Source organism: Stegostoma tigrinum, chromosome 16 (assembly GCF_030684315.1).
Source record: "Stegostoma tigrinum isolate sSteTig4 chromosome 16, sSteTig4.hap1, whole genome shotgun sequence".
NCBI classification, from domain to species: Eukaryota; Metazoa; Chordata; class Chondrichthyes; order Orectolobiformes; family Stegostomatidae; genus Stegostoma; species Stegostoma tigrinum.
Window position 1 is genome coordinate 31,298,088 of NC_081369.1, and position 12,615 is coordinate 31,310,702.

Sequence of the window (12,615 nt, forward strand, 5' to 3'; positions counted from 1 at the left end):
TGTAAACATTGAATGATCCAATTAAATTAAACATTGCCAAATTATTAGCAAATTGTATTTCAAAAAGAACTGCTAATGAAGGGAATTTAATCTAAAAGGGATTATAAAATAAGCATTTGAGGACCATGCTGTGTGTACGTGTGTAAATGTTCCCCAGACAACTGAGGCAGTGCAGCATTGGCCCACATCAGCTTTCAGATTCAGGTTGTTCGAAAGTGAGGACAATTAGTCCAGAACATCCTGATTTCTAGCAGTTTTCAGTTAGGGGATATTGTCTGTGTGAAAATTGAGGTAGTTTATCTCAAGGCAGGAAGATTCCTTGTTATGGGATATCTACATAAAGTGGACCACAGCGGTCCAAGAAGACAGCCTATCATCATTTTATGAGGCCAACGAGGGATGGACAATAAATATTGGCCCAACTAGGAGTGCTCACATCCTATGTATGTATCTCTGTTAAGTATGAATGCTTAAACCGTAAAGTTTGAAGAGATGAATTTGAAACATTTAATTAGGTAAGTGGAAAAAATGAACTAATGCAAAACTATCTAAACTACTCTGGTCATACTCTAAAAGTCATAGTCTGCTAAGGTTTTGTGCAAAGAATTGTGCACTGTATGATGTGATAACCTAATGAATCTGATGGTTAGAGAGATGGATCAATAAATCTTTGAAGTATAACTTGCTGTTTACATAAACAAAAAATAGTTTCTAAATAAAAAGATTTGAAAAATAATTCTTGATTCAGAGCAATAGATATTAGGCAACAAAAAGAGTAATTAAGATGCCAAGATCAAGACTTTGACAGAACTGAACAAATTTTCTAAAATATCTAAATGAAGCTGTTTATGAAATCATTGAGAGAACAAGTACACAGCGAGGATGGTTAAAGTGAGCAGTGTGGATCTTGCAGCTGCTCCTGGAATTGTAAGCTTAGTTAAAGGTTTATTATAGTTTTTACAGTTTTGTAGTCATTATAGTTTACTAACGTAAGATTTTTTCCCCATTTTGATTTATTAGTATGCAAAAGAAACTAAATAAAACAAAGAAAGAAAAGGAATTTTTTCAGACAGACTTCTTAATGTTTTTAAGTGTCTCTGGTGAATGGCTGAGATTCTTTTTTGTCCTTAAGTCAGAATGTAAAATTGTCTGTATGTGTTTTAGACGGTTTCTTCTGTTTACATTGCTAAGGTTTTTTAAACAATTGTTTTTTAAATAAAGCATTGTGTTTTGGTCCCGGAGAGTCCGACGTGTGGTCAGCTCCAGAGAAGGCTTTTTTCTTCTGGGAATTTATTGCAGAGAAGTCATTTTTATGCAGTTAATCAGCTAATTGGTTAACTTTATTTAAGGTTTAAATGTTTGACATATTTCTATGTATAATCTCCAGTTTATCATTATTTTCCGCAGGTAATGAAAGGTAGTTTATCTTAAATATAAGTTATTGAAAAATTGTTTAGGCCTGATGGTGTTCAGGCCATAAATAAGGTACAGACTGAGACAGCTAGTAGATTTAGAAAAGTTAGAAATTACACAGCAGGATCAGTCAGATAGGTGACTGTCAGGAAAGGTAAGAAGGTAGTTCAAAAGTCTCTGGTGGCTACTCCTCTATCAAATAGATATGCAGCTTTTGGAACAGTTGCCGGGGATAGTCTCTCTGAGGTACATGAAAGGACCAATCAGTTATCGGACACTGGAACGAATCTTATGTTAGGCAGCATTTGATAAGACTTAATAGAATTATTGTTATAGGGAATTGTCCTGTCAGGGGGCATAGACAGGTGATACTGGGACAGTGGGCATAAATTTAGGATGGTTTGCCGCTCTCCTGGTGCTCAGATTAAGGACATTGCTAAACGTTTCAAGCATATTGTTAAAGGTGAGATTGAGGAGCCAGAAATTAATGTACACATTTTTAGGAATGACATTTTTAGCGAAAAGATTAAAGCAGTTCAGAGTGAATCTAAGAGGCTAGGTAGAAGATTAAAAGTAAAACATTAGAAGTAGTAATTTCTGGTTTACTCCCAGTGCCAAACTCAGACGAGGGAAGTGTCAAAAAGTTAAACGAGATGAATCAATGGCTGAAGAGCTGGTGTATTGTTCAGGGATTCAGATTTTTGGACAATTGGAATGTCTTTTGGGATAGAAGAGACCAGTTCAAAAAGGATGAGTCTAACCTAAACTGGAAAAGGACCAATATCTTAGCAGGGAGATTTGTTCATTCTATTGAGGGAGACTTTATACTGATAGAGAAGGCAAGTGGAGGAAATCTAAGTGGTCGTGTAAATTGAAGGATTGATGTGGTAGGTTCTGAATGTGAGGAGAGTACATCAATTAGAAAAGAAAGACAAGAGAGAGTCAGAGTGTGTAGTAACTTGGAAGAATTAATTGCATTTATTTCAATGCAATGGGTCTTACAAACTCTAACAAACTCAGGGCATGTTTAAGAACATGGAATTGAGATATCATAGCTATTACTGAAACATGGCTGGGAGATGGACAAGACCGGCAGGTCAATGGTTTTGGTTTTAGATGCTACAGGAAGGATAGAAAAGAAGGTACAGAAGGAGGGGAGGGGGATGACATTTTTGATTAAGGAATACATTACTGCTGTAACGAGGGAAGATATTTCTGAAAAATCATCTGTGTAAATATATGGATTGACGTTACAAATAAGAAAAGAAACATCACTCTGATGGGATTGTACCATAGCCCCCCACAAAATTAAGCGAGAAATTGAGAAACAAATATGTAGGGAGATGTCAGATATATGTAAGCATAATAAGATTGCAATAATGGGGGATTTTAATTTTCCAAACACTGACTGGGATTACCATGGTGCTAAAGATTTGGATGGTGAAGAATTTGTCAAATGCGCTCCAGAAAATTTTCTTTAACAATATGTGAATGCTCCTACTAGAAAAGGAGCAAAACTAGACCTTGTTTTGGGCAATAAGACAGGGCAGGTGCCTGAAGCAAAAGTAGGGGAACACTTTGGATCCCGTGACGTTATCTCCATTAGTTTCAACATGGTTATGGAAAAGGGTAAATCTTCCATAGAAGTTAAACTTTTTAATTGGAGTGAGGCAAATTGTAATGGTATGAGACAAGAACTTTCAAAAGTTGATTGGAGTAGTTCAGAGGCATTTTGTTTCTGTTCGAGTGAAGGGTAAGGCTGGTAAAATTAAAGAACAATGGATGAATAAAGATTGATGTTCTAGTCAAGAATAAAAGCTTTTTTTTAAAGATACAGACAACTTGGTTAATTGAATCTTTTAATCAATATGAAGAGGGCAGGGGCATTCCTAAGAGAGAAATCAGGAAGGTAAATCAGGAACAAAAACAAAGCTGCTGGAATAGCTCAGCAGGTCCGACAGGATCTGTGGAGGAGAAAACAGAGTTAACGTTTCGGCTCCGGTGACCCTTCCTCAGTTTTCTTCTCCACAGATGCTGCCAGACCTGCTGAGCTTTTCCAGCAACTTTGTTTTTGTTCCTGATTTACAGCATCCGCAGGGGTTCTTTTGGTTTTTATTAGATAAAGAGGGGATATGAGATAGCATTGGCAGATGAGGTCAAGGATCATCCAGAGAGATTCTACAAATACATTAAGAGCAAGAGGGTAACTAGAGAGAGGGCTGGGCCTCTTAAAAATCAAAGATCTGTTTGTTGAACCCCAAGAGATGGGAGAGATACTAAATGAATGTTTTGCATCAGGTTTTGCTGTGGAGAAAAAAATGGAGGCTAGAGAATGCAGAGAAATAAACTGCTACGTTTTAAAAACTGTTCACATTACAGAAGTGGAAGTTCAGGAGGACTTGGAGAATATAAAGGTGGATAAATATCCAGAACCTGATCAAATGTATCTCAGAATATTGTGGGAAGTGAGGGAGGAAATTACGTTCCCCTTGCAGAAATATTTGCATCATCTATAACTACAATTGAGGTACCTAATGACTGGAAGGTGCCTAGTGTACCTTTGTTTCAGAAAGGCTTGTAAGGAGAATCTGGGGAAGTATAGACCTGTGAGTCTGACTTTAGTTGTGGGGAAACTGTTGGAGGTGATTATAAAATATAGGATTTATGGACATTTAGAGAGGCAAAAATTGATTAGGGATAGTCAGCATAGTTTTTTGTGCGAGGAAAATTGACTGAGTGTTTTGAGAAAGTTACCAACAGGGTTGCTGATGACAAAGCAGTAGACGTTATTTATTTGAATTTTAGTAAAGCCTTTGACAAGGTTCTGCATTGTAGACTAATTAGTAAAGTTAGGTCACATGGGATTCAGGGTGAGATTGTAAATTAGATTCATAATTTACTCAACAGCTGGAGACAGAGAGTAATGGTGGATGGCTTCTTTTCAGACTGGAAGCCTGTGGCCAGTGGTGTTCCACAGGGATCTGTTCTGCGTCCACTTTTGTTTGTTTTATATAAATGATTTGGTTGAGATTGTAGAAGGCCTGATTAGTAAGTTTGACGATGATACCAAAATTGGTAGCATAGTAGACAGTGAAGGAGATTTTCTAAGATTACGAAGGGATCTTGATCAAGTGGGCCAACTGGATGAAAAATGGCAGATGGACTTCAATCTGGCTAAATGTGAGGTATTCCATTTTGGTACGACAAACACGGATAGGGCTTATACAGCTAATGGTAGGATGTTGGATAGTGTTGCAGAACAGAGGGACCTAGAGGTTCAGGTACATCATTCTTTATAGTTAGTGTCACATATAGACAGGACGGTTAAAATTGCATTTGACATTTCGTGGCTCAGTTTGCTTTCGTGGTTCAGTTATTTGAATACAGGAATTGGGACATTCTGTTCAGGTTGTACAGGACATTGATGAGGCTTCTTCTGGAATGTTGTATACAGTTCCGGTCGCCAGTTATAGGAAGGATACTATGATGCTGGAGAGAGTTCAGAAGCGATTTACCAGAATGTTGCTAGGTATGGACAGTTTGAGTTATAAGGAAAGGCTGGATAGGCTGGGACATTTTTCACTGGAACGTAGGAGGTTGAGAGGTAACCTGAAAGAGTTTTACGAGATAATAAGAAGTATAGATCAGAGGTGATAGTAGTTGTCTTTTCTCTATGATGGGGAATTTCAAGACTAGGGGGCACATTTTTAAGATGAGAGGAGAGAAATTTAAAAAACACTCAAGAGGCAAATTTTTTACACAGAGGGTGGTTTGTATGTGAAATGAACTTCCTGAGGAAGTGGTGGATGTACATACAATTACAACGTTTAAAGGACATTTAGATTGGCCAATGAGCAGGAAAGGTTTGAAGGGATATGGGCCAGTAACAGGCAGGTTGGACGAGTTTTGTTTGGAATTACGTTTAGCATGGGCTAGATCGACCGAAGTGTCTGTTTTTTGGCTGTATGACTCAATGACTCTAAAAGCATAAAAAACGTCAGTATTCAGTTGCCAAATAAGTGGATCATTATAAAACATAACTTGAGGAATCAGTGAGAAAAACATTGTAGTAGTGGTCATTTAGGGGACACTCGGGATGTGTTAAAATTAAAGGTATACGAATTCCATAAAGCAGACCCTTCTCTTTGTCATGAAAACATAACTGCGCTGGAAGGAATAATAACATATCAGATGGCAATTATCACTGCATGTGGAAAGAAAAAAAAACAAAATGACATCAGAAGAATGAGAGGAGTAGAAACCTACAGCACTCATGCAGTCAAAATTGGGAAGATCAGGAATAACCTGATCCTGTTCAATGCAGATTGTTCCAGTAACAACTTACATTGCTTCATCTGCACCAGCTCACACAGCCTTCCTTGCATAAACCCCAACACATCCAATCATACTGATACCTGTGGCTACACAAATGCCAACCTCAAGTCCAGTTCCATCTATGTCCATTTGTGCTATTTATCTCCACCCACTGAGAGTAGGCCAGATCCAAAATTGACTGCAGCCTATGACCAACAATTAAAAGTGTCAAATCAGCTCCGGCTTCAACAGTGATGCAGTCAATGGCACACAATGCATCTGGAGATATGCAGCACAGTGTGTTGACTGAAGTAGATTAAACTGCTCCTCTTTCCACTCTGATGTAGATGTCTGCATTAGAGAGTTGGAAAACATCAGTAGTGGGGATGATTCCCAGAAAATGGACAAAAGAAAGGGTCAAAGGCTTGAATTTTAATAAGATGTGAAGGAGAAAGAATAGATAAAATACTGTAAAAGGCCAGTTTGTATGTGAATGCAGCTATTTTGATGTCCGTAATCCTTTGTTGATTGGTTTTCATTTAGGTCTTTAACATTGTTCCAAGTTCTATTTTGTCATATGTGTACATACATATCTTCACAGCAGGTCGGTTTGCTCAGTCGGCTGTGGCAGCTGGTCTGCAATACAAAGTGAAGCCAACAGCATGGATTCAGTTCCTGCACCAGCTGAGATTGCCATGAAAGATCCTCCAACTTAACCTTTCCCCATAGTGGAGGTGTGGTGACTGTCAGGTTAAACCCCCAACAGTTGTCTCTCTCTAATGAGAGGGCAGCTGTGAGGTCTAATTAGACTGCTTTTATATTACCTTTTTGAATCTTTGTGGAACAATACAAATGTGATTCCTGACTCTGTTAGAACTTAGAAACGGAGTCGTACATCTTTTTTTTTCAATTTAATGGGTTGCTTTGCCCCTTTATGAGATTGAATTAATTTGCCTTGCCAGAGATAAGTGATATGAATCCAGCTGGAAATGTACCAAACTATATTCCAAGCCAATCAGAATGCATGTAATTTAAAAAAAAACGAAACTGGAAGTTTTAAGGTTAATTAACATGTTGTAAATATGGAAGTCTCAAAAATGCACAAAGAAACTCTTAGTTAGTTGACATGCTCGTTGTGTGATAGCCTTTAATTCACAGAATCATAGAATTATTAAATTGTTACAGATTCCAAATTTAAAGAAATGCTTCCACATATGCTCAGCAGATGCAATTTTTAAACATTCAGTTGTTTGAATTGATAACTGGTTGTATGGTTGCAAATTTTGTGATATAATATTGGATATTAAATTTTGAATGGTGCTTACAAATGTTATGGGATGTAGCATGGATTGTTTTGTTATTATTGTTTCTTTTAATATTGAAGAAAAAATGTGAGAAAACAAATTGTAGTGATTAAAGTGGAAGAGAAAAGTATTCAAATCCCAGGAGTCTAAAATGGTATTTGCTAAGAAAATATTACATAAGGTGCAATGCCTTTAGGAGCTTGACACTGTGTCCCTTGAAGTAAATAACAGTATTTTTAAATCTACTCAGCATTTGTACTTTAGGAGTTTTAAACAGTCTCTCAGTAGGTATGATTGGACATATTAAATGACTTACTGGGTTCTTAACAGAGCCATGACAGATTTTTATATATTTTTGAAAGAACAGCTAACAGAATTCCAGCTTTATGAAAAGGACAAATGGTTTTAAATAAATTGCATATGCGCACAAAAAATCTAAATGGTTTCTAATGAAATAAGAAAAATTGAAAAGTACTAAAAATTGAAGGGAGCCTATTAGTCCCTCAGCACTGTTACTTGAATATAGAATAATTTTAAGATGTAAGAAGCCTAAAGAAAGTAAACAAGTTACTTTTGAAAATTTGTTATTTATGATATGAAGGAATAAATGTACAAGCATGCGATCAGGTTAGGATATTATTTTCCTCCATTACCTGAATAACTGACTGGATAGCTGGAAGAAATTGATTTCTCCAATAAACATTTCTGTACAATTCAACAATGAAATACAAACTTCATAACAGAACAATTTGTTGTTGGAACCAAGAGATATTGGTGGAACTTGATATTGAAATACCATCATGGGCTAAATAGTATTAAATTTGCTCATTGTGAACCAACTGCTTGTATTTATTGATTTCTCTGTATTTTTAGTTAAACTAAGTGAAATTATTAAGGACTTAAGGCCTCCATTTGGTACCATCTTTAAATCACCATTGTGCACCAGGGTAAGTGCTGTCAGTGCAGAGCTGCCCTCTCACCAAGGCTCTACCACTCCCTCTATTGCCAAAAACATCTTTCCCCACTCACAGTCAACCATCACAACTCTTGAAACCATGAACCCCGCATGCCTTCTGTGCTGCCTACAAACTTGCTCAGAATACCTCACCAGCTAACGGCTGTGCCACAGCCTTTCATTTCCGACAATACTAGCGTCTCATTCTTGCCATGAAGATAACAGCCCCAATAGGGCAGAAAGAGTCAAGTGGATGTTGTGCAGCCCACCATTCGGACTTTTGCCCCTTCACATGTAGAAATTTCTGATCCTGTCTGCCCTAAGTGTATCTATGGCGTTATGACCGACAGTGTCCAAGCCCCTGGGCTGGTTTCAGAGCTTTCCTTTGACTTACTTTCATGCTGGGACCCCTGACCAATGGTTATTTCCCTGATTGGATAATAGGCAACCGTAGTGAGCTTCCTGGTTTTGAGTCTGCACTATATGGCAAGGCAATACGTCAGTGCTGTGGCCTGGTGTCTCAGGCTGAGGGGGATCATTTCCCAAAGGCAAGGTAGGACGTTGTGAGCATCCAGCTAGTTCAGAGGGTGCAAGCACTATGAGAGGAAGTGAACAGCCTGCAGATGCAGCCTGGTCCAGTCCATTAGCTGCGTGTATGCTCCTGAGTGCAGTGTCTTTTCTGCAGCATTAAACAGATAGTTGGCGTTCCCTGAGGCAGAAGCACAATGTAAGTATGGAGATGTACCATGATGAATCTTAAAGGCTGGCACATGTCACATGCCAATGTTCATAGATTTGGGCTGCATCTGACCTGTGTCTATGGACATGCCCATGACAAGCTGTTTGTTAATGAACAAAGGTCGGCACCTTCCCCTGCAACCGCAGGAAATGCTACACTTGCCCCCACACCTCCTCCCTCACCCCTATCCCAGGCCCCAAGATAACTTTCCACATTAAGCAGAGGTTCACCTGCACATCTGCCAATGTGGTATACTGCATCCACTGTACCCGGTGTGGCTTCCTCTACATTGGGGAAACCAAGCGGAGGCTTGGGGACCGCTTTGCAGAACACCTCCGCTCAGTTCGCAATAAACAACTGCACCTCCCAGTCGCAAACCATTTCCACTCCCCCTCCCATTCTTTAGATGACATGTCCATCATGGGCCTCCTGCAGTGCCACAATGATGCCACCCGAAGGTTGCAGGAACAGCAACTCATACGCCGCTTGGGAACCTTGCAGCCCAATGGTATCAACGTGGACTTCACTAGCTTCAAAATCTCCCCTTCCCCCACCGCATCCCAAAACCAGCCCAGTTAGTCCGCTCCCCCCACTGCACCACACAACCAGCCCAGCTCTTCTCCTCCACCCACTGCGTCCCAAAACCAGTCCAGCCTGTCTCTGCTTCCCTAACCTGTTCTTCCTCACCCATCCCTTCCTCCCACCACAAGCCGCACCTCCATCTCCTACCTACTAACCTCATCCCACCTCCTTGACCTGTCCGTCTTCCCTGGACTGACCTATCCCCTCCCTACCTCCCCACCTATTCTCTCCTCTCCACCTATCTTCTTTTCTCTCCATCTTCGGTCCGCCTCCCCCTCTCTCCCTATTTATTCCAGAACCCTCACCCCATCCCCCTCTCTGATGAAGGGTCTAGGCCCGAAACGTCAGCTTTTGTGCTCCTGAGATGCTGCTTGGCCTGCTGTGTTCATCCAGCCTCACATTTTATTATCTTGGATTCTCCAGCATCTGCAGTTCCCATTATCACTCATACAGTGGCTCAGTGGTTAGCATTGCTGCCTCACGACACAAGGGACCTGGCTTCAATTCCAGCCTTAGACAACCATCTGTGTGGAGTTTACATGTTCTCCTTGTATATGCGTGGGGTTCTGCAGGTGCTCTGATTTCATTCCACAGTGCAAAAGTGTGCAGATTAGGTGGATTGGCCACACTAAATTGTTCAGAGTGTCCAGGGATGTGCAGGTTATGGGGATGAGGTAGGAGCGTGGGTCTGTGTGGGATGCTTTTCAGAGGGTTGGTGCAGACTTGGTGGGCCAGATGGCCTCTTTCTGCATGGTACAGATTCACTGAACTGAGATAGGGCATTAAGAAAGTGTTGCAGTTGACTAAGGACCTGTTGCGGTCAGAGGTTTGCTCAACATTACCAGTAAAACTTTCCTTTATTGTGTTCTGCAGCTGATCTTCTCTGCAGGCTGTAAATGAAAACACCTTTTAAATTGGAACATAGGATCTCCTCCACATTATGCTAGTGAGCAAGAATGTATCAGCCTTTTTGGCCTTCTTGCACAATGTGTTTCATTATTCTGCCAGAGCAGTATTGTAATTGGCTAATTTGATGTTGAGGCCACAGTCAGTGAGGACAGGTAACTGCACCTCATCCACAATAACGCTCAACACTGGAGGCACCCCAAGGATGTGCCTTCAGCCCCCTACTGTACTCCCTGTACACCTATGACTGCTTTGCCAAATTCTGAATGAGCACGATCTACAAGTTCGCTGATGACACCATCATAGTAGGATGGATATCTAACAGCAACGAGACAAACTACAGAAGGGAGATAGAGGGCTTGTTGACATGGTGCAATGAAAATAATCTGTCTCTCAATGTCAGCAAACTAAAGAACTGATCATCAACTTCAGAATGAAAGGACGAGAACACACCCCCATCTACATCAACGGAACTAAGTTTGAGAGAATGAAAAACATCAAGTTCCTCAGAGTGATGATAACCGACAACCAGTCCTGGACTTCACATGTAGATGCGACTGTCAAGAAGGCACAACAATACCTCTTCTTCCTCGGTGGCTCAGGAAATTTGGCCTGTCCATAAAGTCCCTCACCAACTTCTACAGATGCACCATTGAAAGCTTACTGTCTGGGTGCATAACGGCCTGGTATGGCAACTGCTCTGTCCAGGACTGGAGGAAACCACAGAAGGTGGTGAGCACAGCCCAGGCCCTCACAGAAGCCAACCTTCCAGCCATGGGCTCCATTTACATGGCCTGCTGCCACAGAAAGGCTGCCAACATCAAAGACCCATCGCATCCTGGTTATGACCTCCTGCAACCTCTTCTGTCAGGCAGAAGACACAGAAGCCCGAACACACGTACGAGCAAGTTCAGGAACAGCTTCTTCCTGGCTGTTATTAGACTGATGAATGGACTCTCAAACGTCAAATAATGCAGGTCTTGTTTATGTTGATGTCGCCTAGCATGTGCCCTGTGCAATGTAACCCATATACCTCTCTCTACTCTTCTGGATGTGAAAGAGAAGCTCCCAACACTATTCCCATCAATCATTTACAGTCCAATTACAACATGAGGTTTGATATAGTGTAAAGTTTATCTACTCTTTTAGGCTGAAATTAAAACCCTGTCTAAACTATTCCCCACCAAACACTTATAAGGCAGGTATAGTACTGGGTTAGATGTTCTTTTAGACTGAAAGTAAAGTTTTCTCAAAATTCAAACATACTGTAGACATGGACGGCACAGGGTTAGATACGGATTAGAATATTGCATGCAGTTCTGGTTGCCAGGCTAGAAGGACATGGAAGCTTTGGATTGGGGGCTAGAAAATTTACCAGGATGTTGCCTGGTCTGGAGAATTTTAGTTAAGAGAAGAAGTTGGGTAAATTTGGATTGTTTTTATTTGGAAGACAGAAGCTGAGTAGGTGACCTCATAGAGGTCTACAAAATTATGAGAGGCATAGATAGTGTAGATAGTTAGAGGCTTTTTCCCAAGCTGGAAAGGTCAACCACAAGAGGACATAGGTTTAAGGTGAGAGGGGGAAAGTTTAGGGGAGAAGTGCAGGGAAGGTTTTTCACACAGAGTGTGGTTGGTGCCTGGAATGCACTGCCAGTGGAGGTGATGGAAGCAGGCACATTAGCAACATTTAAAGTGTATCTTGATAGACACGTAAACAGGAGGTGCAGAGAGGGTTAGAAACTGCATATGGGCAATAGGTAGCAGGTCTAAATTAAGATTAGAATCATCACAGAGACAATGGGAACTGCAGATGCTGGGGAATCCAAGATAACAAAGTGTGGAGCTGGATGAACACAGCAGGCCAAGCCCCATCTTAGGAGCACAAAAGCTGTTTCTTCAATTGTCACAGGCTTGGTGGACTGAAAGGCATGTTCCTGTGCTGTATTGTATTGTGTAAAGCTCTTTCTACTCTGTTAAACTGAAATTCAAGCTCCCTCTATTCTTTTGAATGGAAAGTAAAGCTTTCTCGACACTGTCCCTATCAAACACTCCCAGGACAGAGACAGCAAGGGTTAGATACAAAGTAAATTCTTTCTCTACCCTTTTAGACAAATGTAAACTGAAATTAAAGCTGTCTCAACACTGGGTCCATGAAACACTCCCAGGACAGTCACAACGTGAGGTTAGATACAGAGTAAAGCTCCATTTATTAAACTGAAATTAAAGTTCCCTCACCAGTGTCCCCAGCAAACCTTCCCAGGATAGCTACAGCTCTAGGTTAGGTACACAGTAAACCTTCCTCAACTTTTTGAAACTGAAGAGGAAGCTCCCTCTGTATTTGTTCTATGTAGGCTGTGTTTGCTGCGCTACACTCCTTTACCGTTTTCCTTGTGCTTGGGAAT